The sequence below is a fragment of the Pinus tabuliformis genome, chromosome 9 (genome assembly GCF_031772625.1).
Source record: "Pinus tabuliformis cultivar Carrire ecotype Pingquan chromosome 9, CPIR1, whole genome shotgun sequence".
NCBI lineage: Eukaryota > Viridiplantae > Streptophyta > Pinopsida > Pinales > Pinaceae > Pinus > Pinus tabuliformis.
This window is the reverse complement of record NC_142307.1, coordinates 571,356,453-571,381,861: the sequence shown is the minus strand read 5'-3', so window position 1 is coordinate 571,381,861 and position 25,409 is coordinate 571,356,453. Positions and strand designations below refer to the sequence as shown.

The 25,409-nt window shown below is 33.3% G+C and overlaps 1 pseudogene; it reads right to left on the bottom strand.

Moving 5' to 3' along the window:
* Positions 1 to 647: 647 nt before the first annotated feature.
* On the bottom strand, positions 648 to 2,570 carry LOC149149828 (heparanase-like protein 3; annotated as a pseudogene).
* Positions 2,571 to 25,409: the final 22,839 nt, after the last annotated feature.

Here is a 25,409-nt window from a genome sequence, read left to right as displayed (position 1 = left end):
AATACCCTAATTCGTTTTACCACATCCATACTGCTGCTAAGTATGCATTCAATGAGCAAATGATTGGACAAAATATCGAATGTAACAAATAATAAATATTGTATTCCAACAAATCCCCTTTAGTTTTTCAAAGCTCCACCATGAAGAGCGAGGGCGTGAATTCGAAAATCTCTGCATCAATGGAGAATACCCAGACCTTTCTCTGCAAAATACACTCCATTATAGGAGTACAGAGTGCTTCTGTTGATGCTCGACCTCTGCTCTTTGCATGGGATTTGTGCTAGAGCTGGGTGGTCAACGACCTGATCCACGACCTGCACAATCTGCAAGCTCCCTTAATCTAATACAGTCACAGAAGCAAAAGCAAGGTACCTAAACCTGAACATGTAATGCCAGAAATGTAGTCTCGAGGCCACTATGCGAGGAAGAAAATCATACCTATTTAAATCTTTTGCAGGCCTGTATCAATGCCGATGAATTGCGACAAGTCCACGCCCACATTTTTCTCAGAGGGCTTGATGGAAACTGTTTTCTAAGTTCCAAACTTGTGAGCGTGTATTCTCACAATCTGCAAGCTCATCTTACAACATTCTCTCAACATTCTCTGTATATGCCCAATATTTCTGTGAACATATACACATAAATCCCTAATTGTTGCATGCTGGCAATTGAACATCTGGAAGAGACACAAATGCAATAGAGAGAGGTGCTACAGAAATATGTTTGTCGGCATCAACAGTCATCAACTCTAAAGAAGGTATCTCACCCTCAGGGGTCACATAAAGAATTTTCCCATTGAGAAGCATAGTTTGGTTGTTGAGATTACCATATTTAGCTGTCAAATGATACTTCAGTCTCGATCTTGCAATCAAATTCCTCAGCTCCTTGGCATTTGAAAACTTCAAGACTGTATCCATTTCTTCTACAAAAATTCCTAAAATGGTAGAGAGTTGCACAGAGGTACGAGTGTCCCTACTAAAGTTGATCAACAGTAAAGTGATTCCTCTCTGGTTGTGAAAAAATGACCACACAGAAAGATTAGATGGAGTCATTAAAAGAAAGAAAGAAAAGGGGGTTTCATATTAATACCCTAATTCATTTTACCACGTCCATACTTCTGCTAAGTATGCATTCAATGAGAAAATTGGACAGAATATCGAATACAACAAATAATAAACTAACTAAAACCCTGGTTTTTGTCCTCTTTACCGAAGTGATGAGGATCAAGAAAGGAATAAGTATGCAAATTATGATTATCCTTATATATTTTGCATTACAGAGGCTTAGCTACAGAAGTAATCCTAATTGGACCTTTTGTTACCAGATAAATATTAGTTCTTCTACAATCTTCATAGTTTCTCCATACTTACCGCATTCTTAGTACAATGTGCATAAGCATGCAAATATTTTGTTCCTTTAGAAATTGTTGAAAGAACACGTTTTCCCATTGGTTGATGCCAGAGAAGTGCACTGCAACATAATTTACCCTAAAAAATGTTAGCACTATGCCCATGTCCAAAGATGGGTGAACAATTTTAGTTCTCTCCATGACCCTTATCCTGCAGAAAAATCTGCTATAAACTTCTCCATTAGATTGGAATTAGTATAACCAATTTAATAAGTAGATATTAGGTCATAAAGTTTTACCTGTAATAATCAAAATTTGGCACATAAGTCGTTGGGTTTAAAAGGCCATAGTTACCACCAATCAATCTTTGTCTGCAGTAAGACTTGGTATTATACGTAGATGCCATGCCATGCTGATCTAAATACCTGATCGCAATGCAATGAATAATTATTGTTATTTCAATTCCAAAGAGTATAATAAACATTGAATAATAAACATTGAATGTTAAGAAAACTGAGCTTACCAAAAGCTAAATATAAAAGCATTAGCGACAAGATGGTGCCCACTGTTATAAGTCCCACCAGCTTCACCCACCCATACACTTGACCAAGGCCCATATTCCTGCAAAATGGCTTTCACACTCTTGAATGTGGATGCTTCTCGACTCAGATAAGATGGATCCAATATCTTTTCCACAAGGTGCTCATCCACACCTGATCAGGGGATAAAGGTTAATGTCCTATAAGAACATCATACTATCAAAGATTTTAATAAAACTATAGAATTTATTATCTACACCTGCCCCAATATTGTAGATATGATGTTTAACAACATCCAAAATGTTTGGTCCTATTTGCCAAATAATTTCCTTAAACCAGTCAGCTTCAAAAAATCCATCAGGTGCTATGAGGAGTGCTTTCTTTTGAAAATCCTTGTAAATCTATTTCAGAATCTTATCACACTGAATTACATCAGCTGCATACTGCTTCGAACTGATGCTCAACATTCTCTGTATATGCCCAATATTTCTGTGAACATATACACAACAGAGAACACAAGTGCGATGGCCAGCATTCTCTGTATATGCCCAATATTTCTGTGAACATATACACAGTAGAGAACACAAGTGCGATGGCATCGAGATGCAGTGATGGTTGCCCCATTTCGCAAGCAGTAGAAGCTCGCAGAAAGTGAACGAATTAGTAACTACTTTCAGCCTGCAACGAATTAGTAACTACTTTCCCCTGATCGAACGGTTGAGCCTTTTTGAATCATCTAACATATCATCTTAGGGTGCACAATGATGACAAGTGGACAAAAAGGGGAGTTAATTTCAAAGGGAAATGCCTTACGGCGTAAATATGTAAGTAATTCATCATTTAGTGAAATCTCTCTCTATCTATCTATCTATCTATCTATATATATATATATATATATATCATTTTTGAAAAAAAAATATTTAAAAATTAAATTTATTATTTTATTCCACATTTAAAAATTAAAAATTAAATTTATTATGTTATTTCACATTTTGATAAAATTTAAGTTATATATAAAAAATTAACTGAAAAGGTAAACTTACTAAAATCATATTATGCTTTGTTTCATTTAATAACAAGGATACATATATGAGTGATGAATCACTTTTTTTCCCTCCATCCGAGTACCACACCTAGTGAGTCATTTCCCTTGTGGATATGATCTATGGATGGGAGATCAATTGTCCATAATCCTCCCTCATAGTTCATATTAAACCAAGGTGAAGAAAGATCGATAAAGAACATGAATCCATAATGAACCTGTAGAAATTTATGATCTAGATTCGAAACTGCTCATGAAATTTACTAAATCACAAGACTCGAGGCTACTCTACTACTATGTGGACATTAATTCACAATCTAGAACACAAATCATTGACATGAAAAAAGAAACATCACACATGCACAAATATTTATCTAGGGGAAATCAACTGCACAAAACTCATTCCTATCTGTATTGCATTAATCAAAGAATAGAGATGTGTGCGTATGCTTTCTCAAGCTTGAGCATAACCTGCAAGTGTATGGTCTATCTCTTTACTTGATTGAATGACTCTCACAAAAAATTATCCAATTTTCAAGCCCTCCAAGCCCCTATTTCCTTGCACTATTCCTTGAGGAAATTAGCCCCCATTATTTAGGCAATTCCCTCAATTGGATTGCGCAATTCCTCTAGGTCCTTTCTCTGACTACATGCACCACCTGTACACATGGGAATAGTCTACAACTAATAGTACACTACCTTGGAATCTCCATCTCAACTGGGTAACTCAAATTATATGCGTGCATCAATTATTTTGGGCTGATTGATTAGTTAACTGGTTGATCATTGAGTGTGGTTGAAGTTCCACTTCCAAAACTTTACCTCCACTAGTTCCTCTAACAGTTAAAACTAGTTTAACTGGCCATAACTTAATTTAACTGAAATATATTTCTAAAAATTATAAATCAATCATACTGAAATGGAATCAAGCTTCCCAAACTCGAATTAACTGAGTTAACTGAGTGACAAGTGCCATGTCACCTCATTTAACTACCTCCAATATTTCTACTAAAATAGAAATTCGAATTTTCTCTAGTTTGACCAAGGCAAAGTCAACCTGAGATTTTCTTGCTACATTTTCAACACTCCCTCTCAACAAGAAAGGGATTATACACCACCCCTATCCTGCACCTATGGAACTCAAACTTCCCTCTTGACAAGGCCTTTGTCAAAATGTAAGCATCTTGTTCCTCTGTCGGAATGTACTGCAACAACATTATTCGCCTTTGCACACAATCTCGTAGATGGTGATACTAGATATCTATATGCTTGGATTGATTGTGAAAAACAATATTTTAGGGAACTTGATGCAACTCTGATTATCCTAGTAGATCACAGTTGGACACATCATCTGACCAAACAATCCAACAAGTATCTTTCTCATCCATATCGCCTCACACGCTACTTGGACAGTAGCCATGTATTCTACTTCTGCCGAGTTGAGTGCCACATATATTTTCTTCCTACTATACCAAGAAATTGTTGTGGACCCAACACTGAAAATTCCACCTGATGTACTCTTTCGATCTGATGGACTCCCACCCAATCTGCATCTATGAAGCTACATAGCTTCACTCCCTTTGTCTGTCTGTACCATAGTCCAAACTGGATAGTTCCTTTGAGGTACTGTAGAACATGCTTAGCTTCCCTCCAAAATAGTTTGGTTGGCCTAACCATAGCTTGGCTCAGTTGGTTGAATGCATAGCACATATTTAGTTGTGTGTTCACAAGATAAATTAGTGAACCCACCAGTTGCTGGTAAATAATAACATCTACTTCCTCACCTGAAGTGGCATCATATTTCCTCTAGTTGGTAGCTAGGGGAGTTTGCATATGTCCATGAAGAATATTCGAACTATCTCGTTGGCATACTTGCCCTGAGAGACAAACATTTCCCCATCACCTTGCCATACTTCCAATTTGGGGAAGTAGTGCATGAGACCCATGTCCTTAATTTGAAAATCTCTTGCAAGGTCCTCCTTGCAATATTTGATCAACGACTCATCACTAATCAAAATCAAATCATCAACATATAAGATAATAATCAACAATTTACCTTCTACCAAAATATGATAGAGGTTTGCATCCGCTTCACTTTTGGTGAAACCCAAACTCGTGAGATAACTAACGATCCTAGTGCACCAAGCACAAGGTGTTTGCTTGAGACCATACAACACTCACTTAAGTATGCACACATGAAACTTTCGATCAAAAATCTCGAAGCCTTATAGTTTCTCGATATACACCTCCTCCTCAATAACTCCATTGAGGAATGTTGTTTTCACATCCATCTGGTGGATCTTCCACCACATATGTGCAACTAGAGCAAGGATTGATCTGATGGATGAGTACCTTGCTATAGGAGAAAAGGTCTCCTCATAGTCAATCCCCTCAACCTGAGAGTACCCCTTGGCCACAAATTTGGCCTTGTACTTTTCTATGCTTCTATTTGTTGCATGCTTCACCTTGAAGATCCATCTCAAACCCACAACTAATTTGTCTGCTAGTCTTGGTACCACTTCCCAAAAAATATTGTTTATAATGGATTCATACTCCTCCACCATTGCATCAATCCATACAGGTTTCTCTACTGCTTCCTCGAAAGAGGATGGATCAGTCTCTACAAGGTAAGTCATTAGATCCATGTAGCTAGTGTACTGATCTGGTCACTTTCTCTATTTGCGCTAATTTGAAGGAGCACCCACATTCTCCCTCACATCCTTCACAAGTCTCTCAACTTACTTGGTCCTTTTCTTGCCTTCTCTGGATGCTTCTACTTGAGTGGTTGTCTCCACTATCTGCTCCTCAACTTGTGGTTTCTCCACAACTTCTTGATGTTCCTCCTTTGGAGCTAAGAGTTCCTCTTCTGGTGGGATCTGAAGTTCCCTCTCAAGAGAGCACCACATGGCTTTGTCTTCATCAAATTTTACATCCCTTGACACACTTGTCTTTTTGAGGTGTGGAAAGTACACACGGTAGTTCTGGGTAGCTTCTGTGTAACCCACAAATACCCCCAATTCTGTTGTCGGCTCTAGCTTCTTCCATGATTCTTTGGAGACATGGTAGTAAAAATAGGCTCCAAAAATTCTAAAGTGCAACACATCCGACTTTCTCCCTGAGAAATCCTCCTCTGGTGTAATCATGCCAAGAATCTGACAATCCCTTTGGTTCTGCAAATAGAGTATTGTGTTTCATTCATTGGCCCACAAATGTAGAGGTAGGTCCTGATCATGCAACATCACCCTTGTTGCGCCCACAATGCTGCAATTCTTCCTCTCAACCACCCCATTATGCTATAAGTTTTGGGGTGTCGTCAAATCTCGTTGAATGCCTTCTTTTGAACATAAATTTTCAAATTCATTTGACACATACCCACCTCCATTATCGCTTTTAAGATCCTTCCCCTTCTTGTCAGTTTCTTTCTCAACCAATGCCTTGAACTCTACAAACTTGGAGAATGTCTCATCCTTATTCCAGATGAAGAAGATCTAACACTTCCCTGAGAAGTCATCAATGAAAATGACAAAATATTTGTGCCTTGAAGTGGAGGCTATTGAGAAAGGTCCACATACATCAGAGTAGATCCTTTCAAGGACTTCATTTGCTTTGCTATCATGATAATGGAAAGTGGGTTTTGTGTACTTCTCCAAAGTACACACTTTGCATACATCCTGCTGCTCAAGTGCTCCTTTGGGGAGGCCTGTGGTTATCTGTTGCATGATCTTCAAAGCACCATGATGCAAATGGCCAAGTCTTCTATGCCAAAGTTCACCGACATCTTGTCTCTACACCTTCCTTGCCTTTGTGCTCAATGCATCACAATCGTCCACATATAACTTGTACAGGTTCTTTACACGAATGTCGGTCTACTTCACCTGTCCTATGGATATGGGGCTCAGGAATGCCATTCCTTTATTGAAGATCACATTATAATCACAACATTCCAAAACTATAACAGAGACAAGATTTTTTGTTATGCCTGGAACGAACATGACATCCTTGAGCCTGAGGGGGGAGCTTGACTCCCTCTGAAAGGTGACTATACTAATATTGGCCGCAATGTGCCTTCCATCGTCCCCCATCTCAATGTGCATCTCCAAGTATTTTTACTCCAAGTCACTAAAATATTTTGTATTCCCTATCATATGGAATGAGGCACCTAAGTCCAAGTACCACACGCTCCCCATTATTGTGTTTCCCATGCATAGAATGAGGGTAGAATCAAGCTCGAAATGTGAAGCCAAAGCTTCACCTACTGCTCCTCCTGAGGTCTTATTTTCTGTCTTCTTGTGTGGACACTTCATGGCATAGTTCCCAAATTCATGACAATGAAAGCACTTGATCCTGGACATGTATTTCTTTGTGCCCCCTTGACTGAATTATGGTTTGGATTGGGATTTCTTCCCTTTTCCCTTCTTTTCCTTTCCATCCAAGGCAAAGTTTTCTTCATCCTCGCCCTTGGACGAAGTCCTGTATTTGATATTCTGCTTTATTTCCACCAAGTCGGACCATAGGCGCTCCCAACTTGGTATTTTCTCCCTCCCATTCACCAAATCTTAATAACTATGCCAGCTCTTGGGAAGGACTCGAAGGGCTATATCTACCAAGTCTTCTTCACATACATTAACACCGACCCCACCAAGTTCATCACGACACTGTGTAAACTTGCTCAGATACTGCGAAATTGTGTCATTCTTCTGCATCTTGATACTTTGAAGTTTATTCTTGAACACCAACTTCCTATGGTCACTACTATTCTTGAACAATTCTGTCAATGCTTTCCACATCGTGAACGAAGTTTCTTTTCCATGGATATTTGTGACAATATGTTCCCGTAATCCCTCCAAGATAATTCTCCTCGCCTTGGATACATCTTTCTTCCACTGGGCAAGGTTTTGAGAATCAGATGCTTTAGGTTTTGCAACATCTGTCTTGATGTATTCTAGCAACCCATTGTCATCCAATACTACCTCCATTTTGTCCTTCCATGCAACAAAATTTGAAGTTCCTTCCAAGGCATACTCTAGCCGTAGTCCATTGAAAGCCACCTTCTCAGTCCTGAAGAAAACCTGCAACACTAATCTCCAAAATTCGAACCTTTGAGACCCAACTTCGAATTTCCTGCTCTATTATGAATACAACTCTGATACCATGTATAAATTTATGATGTAGATTCCAAACTGCTCATGAAATTTACTAAATCACAAGACTCGAAGCTACTCTACTACTATGCGGACATTAATTCACAATATAGAACACAAATCATTGGCATGCAAAAGGAAACATCACACATTCACAAAGATTTATCTAGGGGAAATAAACTGCTCAAAACCCCTTCCTATATGTATTGCATTAATCAAAGAATAGAGATGAATACATATGCTTGCTCAAGCCTGAGCACAACCTGCAAGTGTATAGTCTATCTCTCTGCCTGCCTGACTGAATTTGGCCAACATTTAGTCAATTTTCAAGCCCTCCAAGCTCATATTTCCTTGCATTGTTCCTTGAGGAAATTAGCCCCTATTATTTAGGAAATTCCCTCAATTGGATTGCGCAATTCCTCTTGGTCCTTCCTCTCACTGCGAGCACCACTTGCACACATGGGGATAATCTACAACTGATAGTACACTTCCTTGGAATCTCCAACTCAACTCGGTAACTCAAATTCTCTTCATGCATCAGTTATTTTGGGCTAATTGATTAGTTAACTGGTTGAAGTTCCACTTCCACAACTTGACCTCCACTAGTTCCTCTAACAGTTAGAACTAGTTTAACTAACCATAACTCAATTTAACTGAAATAGATTGCTACAAATTAGAAATCAATCATACTAAACTGAAATCAAGCTTCCCCAACTCAAATTAACTGAGTTAACAGAGTGACAAGTGCCATGTCACATTAATTAACTATCTCCAATATTTCTGCTGAAATATAAATTCAAACTTTCTTGAGTTTGACCAAGGAAAAGTCAAACTGAGATTTTCTTGTTGCATTTTCCACAGAACCTGAATCGTCAATGTAAATTATATCTCCACCAAATCATTAAAATAATAAGAATCATAGCTAGAAATAATACTTCCACTAAATACATATGTGTAAGTGGGAATTTGACCAGTTGGGGTGGTTGCAAGTGGGCATGTCATTTCCATCCATTGATTGAGTGACGTGTTACCTTTTAGAGTATAAGGTTACTAATTCTTTATAGTGCCGGTCATGCATGTAAGGGAAATTGCATCCTATTGAATAATAAGGATATCACATCGTTACTTCTACCAAAATTTATCCAGGGGAAACTTGCACCATTAGAGAATAATTCCATTGCATGTTTACTTCTGGTAATATGTGGAATCGTGTCTTGATGGAGAATAAAGGCATTGTATCTTAGATGGGAATTATTACATGTTAAGAAATTTCTATAAAAATATTACAAGTTTTCACAACTTTTTATATTTATTGTTTTCATCTAATCGAATGACGTTTTATATTTTGAATTTTTGAATTTGCTAGGCTTTTTTGTTGTTTCATTAGTGAATGTTAGGCTTTTCGTATTTCAAAGTTATTCATTATAACGTTTTAAGGGAAATTTAGAGATGGACATTGAATTGTTGGTCAAATATCAAATATGATGCTCGTCTTGTGTTTGTGTTTCTTTAATTCATGAGATATTTTCATTTAGATTATACCAATATATATTTATTTTAATTTTGGATTTAGTACAGGTGGAGAGAGATTTAATCTTTTGAGGTGCAAACCACTTTTATAGTGTGAAATTTCGAAAAATATTTGTATCTCAAGAAATTTGATCCCTCTCTGTGCTTAGTGCTTGATAGAATAAGCTTGATAGATCTGTGGTTAATATTCTCTCTCTCTCTCTCTCTCTCTCTCTCTCTCTCTCGCTATATATATATATATATATATATATATATGAGAATTTTCATTGTTAAAATTTCATTTTTGAATGAATAAATAGAGAAAATGCCTTGAAATTCCCCTTGGCATTTGGATTGTGTAATCTATAATTCCAACAAATATTTGTTGGACTTTAGACAAAATTGACCAAAAAAATGTACTTGAAAAATAACTAAAATGTAAAATAGTGAGATTATTTGAAATGTTTTAACCATAAGAAATATATATTTTTTCAATTTATATATATATATATATATATATATATATGCATATATATATATATATATATATATATATATATATATATGCATATATATATATATATATATATATATATATATATATATATATATATATATATATATATATATATATATATTTGCGAGATATTTTATTTATAAATTACATTATACGTAGGTCTCATACTCGCGTGACATGAAGTCAATTCCAACTGCTACCACTATAACTTTTAGGTGCCTACATAAGCCCCTTCTGTGGGTACAAGTGAATCAGGAGGATTTGAACCTCGAACATCTTCGCACATAATACTTCATTTTCACCGTCATTGCCAATTAAGCTATCCTCTGGGAGCTTAAATACATGTTATGTAACCTTACATATTGAATTTTTTTCATTTATGACCTAAATTGAATTTATTATTATTATTATTAATATTTTAAATGCAACATATTAACTTCATATTGAAAATTTGGATGAATTACACATCTCTCTTTTATTATTCTGGTTAGGAAGTAATTGAACTTTTTTACTTTCAATTACTTCTTCTCTTTGTGGATTGAAATATTTTATTATGATCAACTATATACACACTACCTCTCTCTATATATGAAATTGATATTAATATAAATTAATTGGCATCGATACTCAAATAATTTATTTAAGTTCTATATTGAAATATTTAAAAAAAAGTATAAGAATTATACATTTTTAACACTCAAAAGAGAAAATATAAAATTTTTATTTTCATTTTTAATTACTTTATCTCTCTTAAATTTGTTATAAAATTATGTTGCTTGATATGGATATCGAAATATTTTATTTATGGTTGAGAGTGAGAGTGAAGGATTTTACATCTCCTTCATATTGGATTGTAATATCAACTAATCGAGTGAGCACAGTGAGATAATTAAAACTAACTAAACATGTATATCCATTATTGTTTTTTATTATAGATGGCTTTGTATTTTGATTTAGAGAATATTTTTAGTTTAAAAGTGACACGTGTCAACTCGAGGTTGAACACAAATGTTATGACTTATCGCCCTCATATTGGGTTATAGAATGTGTCTATTAACGCAATCACGTTTATTTCTAATATGAATTTTCAAGTGATGTAATGATTGATATTTTTCACTATTTTGAACATCAATCTCAAGCATGCCGTAGTTCTCTTTTCTTTCATTAGTTTATGTTATTTGTACTTGGAAACCATTATTTTCAACTTAATTTATCTTGTTGACATTGTTTCATATTCTACCGAATGAATTCTTTAATGCAATGCATAGATGGAAACACTTTAGCTTGATGAACTTTTGTTGTGTGTGCAAATAGTTTTCATTATCGATCTTCCCTATTTTTTTGTAATAGTTCATAGCAGGCATGAATTCTATTTCTCCATTGTATTATGTTTAACATCTTGATTGGTCGTTTCTAATGCACATGTTTTGATGAAAAATACCATGGTAATTGTAGACCAAACTAAGACTTCAAAATTCAATATTTTTCTCAGCCAAACAAAGACAAAGAGACCATCCTCCATGTTCCCTTTGTCATTTGCCAATGTCAATCACCCTATGTATTCCTTCTGAGCTGTTACTATTTTGGTTTCTCTAATGCAATCAAAATCTACATGTTCCCTTACACACCTAATTGTAAATGAGTCATATTGAGCTATTGCATTATGAAACATTTTTGGAATGATATGTTGTAGGAATATGACATTGTATTCATTATTTGCAAGGTAGTAAATTGTTCAAATGCACTGGAATTATATATGCTTTTGAATGTCTAGGTTTGTGGGTTCATATAAACATTTGCCTCATTGCTCAAAAGAAAAACTTGTGATAGTGTAGTTTTTTTGCAAAGGTGTGGCTTGAAGTGGTCATTTATAAGATTCTTGTCATGGAACAACATGTCATAAATGTTTGTGTTAGTAGTCAAATTAAAGTGCAAATACATTTTTATTTGGAATTTGACCCAACCTTAATTAGTATCTTTAATGAAGTTGATTGCCAATGTATACATAAAATGTCCCCCTGTAGTCCTCTTGTTTGTAAGGGGGTTTTAATTGTAGGCTGATTTGAACATTTTTTCTAAATGCATTCTAGGCTTCTCACGTTGTGTAGCTCTCTAAATGACTCCTCATGACGTTTAGGTTGATAAGATTTAATTGCCTGAATGTGTTGTTTTTGTAGACAAGTTCTAAAATACTTTATTGTTCTTGTTCTTAACCCTATTTATGTATATGTAAAATGCAATAAAATTTTAAGTTATCAAACAAACAGACAAACAATCTCTAGAAAAAAAATTTTAAACGAAATAAGTTATGCTTCTTTAATACCAAGAACAATTTATTTTTGGAGACTGGATTATATACAGACAACTCAATTCATTCAATATTTTGGAACTACTTTGCAATTAAAATAAGTAACATCAAAGCCTAGTATTTGAGTGTCCTAATTTTATTAGCTATTAAAAAAACAAAAAAACATTTTTTTACAATCTCAAACCCTAGAAAAAATAAAATAAATAAAAACAAGTTACACTATCAATTATTTAACAAACTTCTCGAATAGTAAGTACAATTTATTTTTGAAAATTGGATTATGTATAAACATCCCATTCAATATTTGGGAAGTAATTTGTAATCCAGATAAATAGCATCAAAATTTAGTATTTGAATGAGCTAATTTTATCACTTATTTATTAAAAAAAATCAATATAAGTAAATAAAAAACTCTATTTTTTTTTCAATCTAAGGTTAAAAAAAACATAAAAACAAGTTACGTTATGTATTAAAAATATCAACATGTAAAAGTAAAATAAGAAGAGAAAATACAATTTTAATATTACGATAATGCAAATTGCATAAAATAAATTTTAGTATTACGTTAATGCAAATTACATAAAATTAAAATGCATGCTCAAATTGTTAGTACACTCTTAACACTTAGACAAAAACAAAAGATAAAATACAAACAACTAATTACATCATTCATTTAGTAGTTTACAAATATAAAAATTATCAATTTATACAATTAAAACAAAAAAAAAAAAAAAACAAACATGATGGTGCTTGACCTGTGTAACATCTAATTAATAAAATGTTTTCTGTCAAACAAATGATGGTGATTGAACAAAGTGTAACATCTAACAAACTAATGGATATCTCAAAATAATGTAGTACAAACCCATTAATTTTAAGTTACAACTTGACCCGGTGCTAAATGTTCAAAGAAGCTAATTTCCAAGACTATAAGAAACGTCAAGTTAGCTTTATTTCCTAAACTATATAGGAAACGATATTAAAAACAAAAATATTTATTTCTTATAATGTTGTGTATGTACTTGTAAATGTAACTAAAGGATTTCAAACATGAAAATTTTATTTAAAAAAAAAACCATCTAATGTATTAAATTAACTATATTAACTTAACTAACTTACTCATCACCTATGTATCTAATTACTTTATAAGTTGAACTTTTGCATTTATATTGGTATATCACTCCATCTTTATATTTTCAATAAATATATAAATATTGTGTTTATTTATATAGATCTATATAATACATTAACTATATTAACTTAACTAACTTACTCATCACCTATGTATCTAATTACTTTATAAGTTGAACTTTTGCATTTATATTGGTATATCACTCCATCTTTATATTTTCAATAAATATATAAATATTGTGTTTATTTATATAGGTCTATATTTATATATGATATATTAATATTTGTCATATTTTAATAATGGTATATTTTAAAATATTGGTATATTTAATGATAGTGCAATTATGTCGAATATAATATGTAATGTGAGATTAAAACCAATAAATACCAAGTTAAATGATTGAGAATTTATAAATTTATAATATATATATATATATATATATATATATATATATTGTTTTTATTATTGTAAAAATTTAACGTTTAATATAATTAGGAATGAAATTCAATAAAGAAAATATGGTTGAAGATTTTGTATGATTGATAGTTGTGCAAACATGAAAGAGATATATAACATTGTCAAAATCATTAAATTTAATGAATTATTTAATTTTGAAGCTACTTTAAATGTAATTTATAACATGACTCTTTACATTCAACCTAACACTCAACCATCTCCCCAACTACTTATGTAGTTAAATATTAAAGATTTTAAAATGATTTTTCTTTTACTTCAAATAGAACCTAAAGCACTTAAGTGATGTGTAAAGGTTCCTTAACTTCATCGAATAAAATCAAGTGCCACTATAATGATGACTTTTTTTCCAACAAGGTTTTGCATTGGGTTGAGTCCTTTGTATGGAGGCTATTTCATGTGGTTGGAAGTAGTGTTGGGACTTGGTCAATTAGTTATTAGTTATTATATTGGCATGTAGCCTCATAAATAATTTTGGCTAGATATGAAATCCTCTGATATTATTAAAGTTTCAAGACCAAGCACCCAAGAAACTATCCCTCCATATAATTTTAAATAATCAATCCATTGTATAAAATATATGAATACTCAAGTGATATATCATGTCATTATAGACAAAAGTGAGATTCGATAACTATATGTCCATGAATGGAATTTAGGAGAGTATTAATATTAGAACATTATACATTATAATTAAGTTTACAAATTAATTTAGAAATCTCTTGATTATGATTAATCTTACATAGATTACAGAGCAATCAAATCATATGTACAATCCAACATCCTTGCCATAGTTGAAATAAGTTAGTCAAGCATAAAGTCCTTGTTATGCATTTTCACATATCTTTAGACGTATATTAGTGTCTCAACTTCTTAGCTTGATTGAGCAATGTTTTGTTAGTAAACTTTTATGTCAATAACATATGTATAACCAATTGAATTCATCTTGACATCAAAACTTTGGATAAAGGCATTGTATTCATTTGGATTTTACAAGTTCTTCACCATTTCTTTGTTTTTTGGTTATCTTCTTCTTTTTGACAATTTCAACCTGTTGCTAGAAGAGCAATTTTTGGATAAAGATATAGTTTCTCTCGTGCATTTTTGCTTTCTTGAAGATTTCCACATCAAATCATTCAACAATTCATGCATGTTGTTCATTTTTGTTATTTGTGGGTTGCACTTAAACATCTCCTAGGAAATGTCAAAATCCATTTTTTCTTTTCATGAGAAACTTGGGCAACAATTACATTTGGTGCTTCTTTGACCAAAGTTCACTAATTTTTTACCCAATCCAAACAAAGGTGTAGATTTCTTTTCATCTACAAGATATAAAAAATTGGGTTATATTTGCTTATTGTCTCATATTATGGGTCAAAAAACAGTAATTTACAACAAAGATAAAAAAGGCATAGAAAAATGATTAAAACAATGTTGCAAGAAACAAGGAACAAAGTAAGAAATGCTTATCTATTCAAAAGAATATTTAAGCCTAAGCTAGAGTACGCCTCCTTTCAAGTGTTATAAGTCTAAATAATGAAGTTTTAGTGCTATGGGATTGGGGGGAAGGTTATTCAACTGCAAGAAGCTAATGGTTTGGACCATGGCCATCCCATTGTCTTTCTTATTAAGTTGGAAAGATATGGCCATTGACCTCCCTTATGATTTTCTCCTGAGGAGGTGATTATTTGGAAGTAGTACCTTGGATTTCCCCTTATATGCCATTAAATACTCCCGAGTCTTCAAAGGTTTTATGGGAAAGGTATTGCTTATTGGAGACAATTTCAAGCCTTTAAGATAAGCTTAGAATTCTCTATCAAGAGTTTTATAATTTTAGTTTTAAAAGCCTCAACCTTTCCCTGATCATCCAGCCTGGTAGGAGTCATGACCCAATTCTTAATTGGAATGACGGTGAGGGGTGGGGAGAGAAAATTATCGGAATATAAAGTTGCCGAGCCCCGGGTGTTTGATGTTACTAAAAAATATCAAACACGAGTTCCTAACACTGATGGGCCTAGTCTACTTACAATTAACAAATATTATTATTCACTAATGGATCATGTATCATCTTGTCGGCCATTGGTGTGAAAGTATTGGAACTTGGGGATTTCCCATTTAACCATGGAGAATGTATACAATGGAGGGATTGGGAATATTTGAAGAATGCAATCCTTTATCCTTATCCCCTAGTCACATGTTCAACAAAAGTTGTGATTGGGAACCTAGGAGGAAGGTGTTATTAGGCTTCAACCATCAACTATCGACCCTTTGGATTTTGGCGATTGGGAGATTGCAATGGAATCTATATGGTAGAAATTCCATATGCAAACATAACTCACACTACATGTCACTTAACCAAAAGTTTAGATGTCATTAGTTGATGGGATTAGGTGCCAAGCATCAATTTTTCATAGGTCATGTGTCGGGTGATGGAATTATAGCCATCACGATTTCCTACTAATACCAATGATTCCTAATATAGTGTTGGACATGGAATTCTCATATGGCGGACCTAGTGATGTGGCATGTTGATGTAGAGTTGACATCCCATATTGATGTGGAGTTGACGTTGCATGCGCACATGGTACGTGACATATTACAATTTAGGTCCTTGATGACATGGCATGTTGATGTGGTAATTCCACATGGTAGGATGACATAGATCAAAGGATGTAGTGGCACCATGGTTGTAGCTAGGTGGTAGTCAAAGTGAAGGTGACATTGATATCAGAGGTAAGGATGTCAAGTATTGGGCATTAAGTGATATTGTATCCTCAAGAGTCCTTGATACTAATAGATATTAACAAGTGCAACAATTGACGAGAATATATTCATTAGTTGCAGTCCATTCATCAATTCATCAAATTTTTGTGAGAAAATTTTCCCCATGCATTGGCAGTGGGTTGGTGGACCACTTAACTCAGAGATGAAACATAAGTTAATGGAGAAGTGAAGATGAGGGATTATATGGGTTTTTAGTTGGCTATTGATTTTCAAGCTATCAAGAGGCTAAGTCATCCATATTGGGCTGTCACACCCCCACCTGATACTAATTGAACCCAAATTCATCAGTTATTGAGGAATGGTCTTCTTGTTCGTTGATGGTGGCATAACAAAGGTCAGTCTTTTTTTATTTTCAAGCATTGGGAGGTTGGAATGATACTATCAGGGTTTTAGATAGGTCCATATAATACTAGTGTATTTCCTTATTATTATTGTCATTGTAGCCCCTTATATCTATTGTTTTGCCCATGTTGTCCCCATATTGTTATTATTATGCTCCATAGAAGCCCACTATTGTTATTTTTGTGCCCTTACATTATTATTGTTATGCCAACTTTGATTATATTGTGATCCCTTAGACCCTTATATATAGAAAGGTGGACTTATCATTTGTATCATGCAAGAATTGTTCATTTGTGTAATGTAAAGGAGGTTTCCCCCTCGAAGAGGCTACTTTTGAAGTCATTGAATAATCTCATTCTTCTATTTTGTGAGTTGGTTGCATAACAATTGGTATGAGAGCTTTGGATTTTAGGGTTTCGCTGCTTCAAACAGGTAATTGTGGAATGTCCACTATAACTTGTTTTCTACGAAGCTTCCGAAGCTAAAATTAAAACCCATTTGAGCCGAAATCGTGATGGACCGCGGGAACGAATTTCAGATCTTGTCTCTCTATATTTTTAGAGATATGAACTGAGGAAGTTAGGGTTTTTGCAGGCTCCCGAATTTGATCGCAAACCGGTCACCTTGGGAAAATCGTTATAACATTTTCTTTGAGCATCAAATTGAAATTTCGTACAAATTTACAGAAAGAGAACAAACTTTGGTTTTCTGTGTATAGTTTTCAGATCCAAAGGTCAAAACAGTGACATGTGGCACTTCGTACAGGTTTTCTCTACTGAACCAGTCTATAATCAGGTAATCATGTGAGATTTGACATAATTATTTCTTAGAGAATCCAATCTGGATTAGACTTGTGGGGTTGGAAAGAGGACGTAGAGGGCTATCACAGGACAAAGTTTCAGATCTTGGAGATCCTAAATTATGGATATACAACAGATTCAATATCGAGCTCCTACAAAGAGAAACAAAGTGTGTAGTGTTTTTAAAATTTTTGCATAAGTTTGGTTTGAAAATTTTGTTTGAAGTGATTCAAAGGGCATAGTGAAGCATATTTATCATTAATTGATGCCCTGAAGAAAGAAAATGGAAACACCTAGTAAGAAACCTTAAATATCTAGCATGACTCATGAAGAAGAGAAAGAAATTCGACATGATATATCAAAATTACGAGACCAAGTGCAACAAATTTCACTCTCACAAAAAGTAAAAAAAGCTAAGATGGATGGCGTCGAAGCTAAGATGGATGGTTTAGAAGTAAACATTGAAGATTTGAAGAAAGACATGGAAGGTTTGAAAAGAGGTTTGGTAAAGTTGCTACAAGAAATGCTTCCTAATGGAGAAAAGATAGTAGAGGAAACTTGCAATGAGAACAAAATAAATGTTAGTCATGATTTCATAGACTCTAACATTGGATTGAAGCCCCACCATGTTCCAAAGATCGATATGAGGAATTTTGATGGCAAGGATCCCGTAACATGGATACTATAGATGAAGCAATATTTCAATCTCCATAATGTGCAAAACACACAAAAGGTAAGCATTGCGACTTTATATTTCGAACCCAATCAATTTGTATGGTATCGATGGCTTTTCTCTTGTAAACAAATTGTCACTTGGGCAATTTTTATGGAAGAAATGATAGCACATTATGAGGATACAAAAAGCAACACCTTTTTTAGCCAATTGATAAATCTCAAACAAAAGGGTTCAATGGTGGAGCACATTGAGGACTTCCAAAAATTGAATATAAGGGTAAAATATATTCCAGAGGAGCATAGGATTGATGTGTTCATAGGGACTTTAAAGGATAACATCCAACATGAGGTTCACCTTTGGGAACCTAATTCATTAGAGAAGGCATTTAGGTCGGCAAGAAAAATTGAAAGAAAAATTATGGCAACAAGGAATCCTACCAATCACAACTATAAGGATGGGAGTGTTGTTGCCCCTAGCCTTCCACAATATACAAGGTTGACACCACAACAATTGGAAGAAAAAAGAGAAAAAGAGATTTGTTACAGTTGTGATAGAAAATACACTAAAGGTCATAAGTGTGCTGAGAATAAATTATTTTACATAGATTATTAAAACTAACTAAACATGTATATCCATTATTGTTTTTTATTATAGAGGGATTTGTATTTTGATTTAGAGAATATTTTTAGTTTAAAAGTGACATGTGTCAACTCGAGGTTGAACACAAATGTTATGACTCATCGCCCTCATATTGGGTTATAGAATGTGTCTATTAACGCAATCACGTTTATTTCTAATATGAATTTTCAAGTGATGTAATGATTGATAATTTTCACTATTTTGAACATCAATCTCAAGCATGGCGTAGTTCTCTTTTCTTTCATTAGTTTATGTTATTTTTACTTGGAAACCATTATTTTCAACTTAATTTTATCTTGTTGACATTGTTTCATATTCTACCGAATGAATTCTTTAATGCAATGCATAGATGGAAACACTTTAGCTTGAAGATCTTTTGTTGTGTGTGCAAATAGTTTTCATTATCGATCTTCCCTATTTTTTTGTAATAGTTCATAGCAGGCATGAATTCTATTTCTCCATTGTATTATGTTTAACATCTTGAATGGTCGTTTCTAATGCACATGTTTTGATGAAAAAAACCATGGTAATTGTAGACCAAGCTAAGACTTCAAAATTCAATATTTTTCTCAGCCAAACAAAGACAAAGAGACCATCCTCCACGTTCCCTTTGTCATTTGCCAATGTCAATCACCCTATGTATTCCTTCCAAGTTGTTACTATTGTGGTTTCTCTAATGCAATCAAAATATACATGTTCCCTTACACACCTAATTGTAATGAGTCATATTGAGCTATTGCATTATGAAACATTTTTGAAATGATATGTTGTAGGAAAATAACATTGTATTCATTATTTACAAGGTAGTAAATTGTTTCAAATGCACTGGCATTATATATGCTTTTGAATGTCTAGGTTTGTGGGTTCATATAAACATTTGCTTCATTGCTCAAAAGAAAAACTTGTGATAGTGTAGTTTTTTTGCAAAGGTATGGCTTGAAGTGGTCATTTATAAGATTCTTGTCATGGAACAACATATCATAAATGTTTGTGTTAGTAGTCAAATTAAAGTGCAAATACATTTTTTTTTTGGAATTTTGACCCAACCTTAATTAGTATCTTTAATGAAGTTGATAGCCAATGTATACATAAAATGTCCCCCCATAGTCCTCTTGATTGTAAGGGGGTTTTAGTTGTAGGCTGATTTGAACATTTTTTCTAAACGCATTCTAGGTTTCTCACATTGTGTAGCTCTCTCAATGACTCCTCATGACGTTTAGGTTGATAAGATTTAATTGCCTCAATGTGTTGTTTTTGTAGACAAGTTCTAAAATACTTTATTGTTCTGGTTCTTAACCCTATTTATGTATATGTAAAATGCAATAAAATTTTAAGTTATCAAACAAACAGAATTTTAAAATAAGTAATATCAAAGCCTAGTATTTTAATGTCCTAATTTTATTAGCTATTAAAAAAACAAAAAAAAAAAAACATTTTTTTACAATCTCAAAGCATAGAAAAAATAAAATAAATAAAAACAAGTTACACTATCAATTATTTAACAAACTTCTCTAATACCAAGTACAATTTATTTTGAAAATTGGATTATGTATAAACATCCCATTCAGTATTTGGGAAGTAATTTGTAATCAAGATAAATAGCATCAAAATTTAGTATTTGAATGAGCTAATTTTACTATTTATTTATTAAAAAAAAAAAATCAATCTCAAAAAATAAAAAAACTCTTTTTTTTTTTTTTTTTTCAATCTAAGGTTTAAAAAAAAACATAAAAACAAGTTACATTATGTATTAAAATTATCAACATGTAAAAGTAAAATAACAAGAGAAAATACAATTTTAATATTACGATAATGCAAATTGCACAACACCTGTTAATACCCTGCAACCTTAGCATATACATATACCTGTTTACGAAATAACGAAACATGTTTACCAAATAACGAATTAATGCTAGCATTAACACTAGACCGTTGACGGTCAGGCATAATGAAACTGGGCATAATTTTCAACTTAACCTATGTTCGGGCCTCTTCCGCCTCGGGAAGAGGCCAAATAAGATGGGAAAGCTTCAGCGGGGAAGCAGACATAGGAAAACACCGCACAGACCTTATTCTAACCGCCGTATAACAGACAAGGAAAACGCTAAACTAATGCTAAGTCGGATCATAACGATTACTATAGTCCCTACCGGATGCCAAATGGCAGGGACTAATTACGATAATGCAAATTACGTAAAATAAATTTTAGTATTACATTAATGCAAATTACATAAAATTAAAATGCATGCTCAAATGGTTAGTACACTCTTAACACTTAGACAAAAACAAAAGATAAAATACAAACAACTAATTACATCATTCATTTAGTAGTTTACAAATATAAAAATCATCAATTTATACAATTAAAACAAAAAAATAAAACAAACATGATGGTGATTGAACTGTGTGTAACATCTAATTAATAAAATGTTTTCTGTCAAACCAATGATAGTGATTGAACCAAGTGTAACATCTAACAGACTAATAGATATCTCAAAATAATGTAGTACAAACCCATTAATTTTAAGTTACAACTTGACCCGGTGCTAAATGTTCAGAGAAGCTAATTCCAAGACTATAAGAAACGTCAAGTTAACTAATTTCCTAAACTATATAGGAAACGATATTAAAAGCAAAAATATTTATTTCTTATAAGGTTGTGTATGTACTTGTAAATGTAACTAAAGGATTTCAAACATGAAAATTTTATTTAAAAAAAAAACCATCTAATGTATTTAATTAACTATATTAAGTTAACTAACTTACACATCACCTATGTATCTAATTACTTTATAAGTTGAACTTTTACATTTACATTGGTATATCACTCCATCTTTATATTTTCAATAAATATATAAATATTGTGTTTATTAATATTTGTCATATTTTAATAATTGTATATTTAATGATACTGCAATTAAGTCGAATATAATATGTAATGTGAGATTAAAACCAATAAATACCAAGTTAAATGATTGAGAAAATATATATATATATAGTTTTTATTATGAAATTTAATAAAGATAATATGGTTGAAGATTTTGTATGATTGATAGTTGTGGAAACATGAAAGAGATATATAACATTGTCAAAATCATTAAATTTAATGAATTATTTAATTTTGAAGCTACTTAATTTTGAAGCTACTTTGAATGTACTTTATAATATGACTCTTTACATTCAACCTAACACTCAACCATCTCCCCAACTACTTATGTAGTTAAATATTAAAGATTTTAAAATGATTTTTCTTTTACTTCAAATAGAACCTTAAAGCACTTAAGTGATGTGTAAAGGTTCCTTAACTTCATCGAATAAAATCAAGTGCCACTACAATGATGACTTTTTTGCCAAAAAGGTTTTGCATTGAGTTGAGTCCTTTGTATGGAGGCTATTTCATGTGGTTGGAAGGTCAATTAGTTATTAGTTATTATACTGGCATGTAGCCTCATAAATAATTTTGGCTAGATATGAAATCCTCTAATATTATTAAAGTTGCATGACCAAGCACCCAAGAAACCATCCCCCATATAATTTTAAATAATCAATGCATTGTATAAAATATATGAATACTCAAGTGACATATCATGTCATTATAGAAAAAAGTGAGATTCGATAACTATATGTCCATGAATGGAATTTGGGAGAGTATTAATGTTAGAACATTATACATTGTAATTAAGTTTACAAATTAATTTAGAAATCTCTTGATTATGATTAATCTTACATAGATTACAGAGCAATTGGATCATATGTACAATCCAAAATCCAACATCCTTGCCATAGTTGAAATAAGTTAGTCAAGCATAAAGTCCTTGTTATGCATTTTCACATATCTTTAGACATATATCAGTGTCTCAACTTCTTAGCTTGATTGAGCAATGTTTTGTTAGTAAACTTTTATGTCAATAACATATTTATAACCAATTGAATTCATCTTGACATCAAAACTTTGGAAAGGCATTGTATTCATTTGGATTTTACAAGTTCTTCACCATTTCTTTGTTTTTTTGGTTATCTTCTTCTTTTTGACAATTTCAACATGTTGCTAGAAGAGCAATTTTTGGATAAAGCTATAGTTTCTCTCGTGCATTTTTGCTTTCTTGAAGATTTCCACATCAAGTCATTCAACAATTCATGCATGTTGTTCATTTTTGTTATTTGTGGGTTGCACTTGAACATCTCCTAGGAAATGTCACAATCCATTTTTTCTTTTCATGAGAAACTTGGGCAACAATTACATTTGGTGCTTCTTTGACCAAAGTTCATTAATTTTTTACCCAATCCATACAAAGGTGTAGATTTCTTTTCATCTACGAGATATAAAAAATTGGGTTATATTTGCTTATTTTCTCATATTATGGGTCAAAAAATAGTTATTTACAAAAAAGATAAAAAAGGCATAGAAAATTGATCAAAACAATGTTGCAAGAAACAAGGAACAAAGTAAGAAATGCTTATCTATTCAAAAGAATATTTAAGCCTAAGCTAGAGTACGCCTCCTTTCAAGTGTTATAAGTCTAAAGAGTGAAGTTTTAGTGCTATGGGATTGGGGGGAAGGTTATTCAACTGCAAGAAGCTAAGGGTTTGGACCATGGCCATCCCCTTGTCTTTCTTATTAAGTTGGAAAGATATGGCCATTGACCTCCCTTATGGTTTTCTCCTGAGGAGGTGATTATTTGGAAGTAGTGCCTTGGATTTCCCCTTAGATGCCATTAAATACTCCTGAGTATTCAAAGGTTTTATGGGAAAGGTATTGCTTATCGGAGACAATTTCAAACCTTTCAGATAAGCTTAGAATTCTCTATCAAGAGTTTTATAATTTTAGTTTTAAAAGCCTCAACCTTTCCCTGATCATCCGACCTGGTAGGAGTCATGACCCAATTCTTAATTGGAATGACGGTGAGGGGTGGGGAGAGAAAATGATCGGAATATCAAGTTGTCGAGCCCAAGGTGTTCGATGTTACTAAAAAATATCAAACACGAGTTCCTAACACTAATGGGCCCAGTCTACTTACAATTAACAAAAATTATTATCCACTAATGGATCATGTATCATCTTGTCGGCCATTGGTGTGAAAGTATTGGAACTTGGGGATTTCCCATTTAACCATGGAGAATGTATACAATGGAGGGATTGGGAATATTTGAAGAATGCAGTCCTTTATCCTTATCCCCTAGTCACATGTTCAACAAAAGTTGTGATTGGGAACCTAGGAGGAAGGTGTTCTTAGGCCTTCAATCATCAAGTGTCGACCCTTTGGATTTTGGCGATTGGGAGATTGCAATGGAATCTATATGGTAGAAATTCCATATGCAAACATAACTGACACTACATGTCACTTAACAAAAAGTTTAGATGTCATCAGTTGATGGGATTAGGTGTCAAGCATCAATTTTTCATAGGTCATGTGTCGGGTGATGGAATTATAGCCATCACGATTTCCTACTAATACCAATGATTCCTAATATAGTGTTGGACATGGAATTCTCATATGGCGGACCTAGTGATGTGGCATGTTGATGTAGAGTTGACATCCCATATTGATGTGGAGTTGATGTTGCATGCGCACATGGTACGTGACATATTACAATTTAGGTCCTTGATGACATGACATGTTGATGTGGTAATTTCACATGGTAGGATGACATAGATCAAAGGATGTAGCGGCACCATGGTTGTAGCTAGGTGGTAGTCAAAGTGAACGTGACATTGATATCAGAGGTGAGGATGTCAAGTATTGGGCATTAAGTGATATTGGATCCTCAAGAGTCCTTGATACTAATAGATATTAACAAGCACAATAATTGACGAGAATATATTCATTAGTTGCAGTCCATTCATCAAGTCATCGAATTTTTGTGAGCGAATTTTCCCGAGGCATTGGCAGTGGGTTGGTGGACCACTTAACTCAGAGATGAAACATAAGTTAATGGAGAAGTGAAGATGAGGGATTATATGGGTTTTTAGTTGGCTATTGATTTTCGAGCTATCGAGAGGCTAAGTCATCCATATCGGGCTAACACACCCCCACCTGATACTAATTGAACCCAAATTCATCAGTTATTGAGGAATAGTATTCTTGTTCGTTGATGGTGGCATAACAAAGGTTGGTCTTTTTTTATTTTCAAGCATTGGGAGGTTGGAATGATACTAT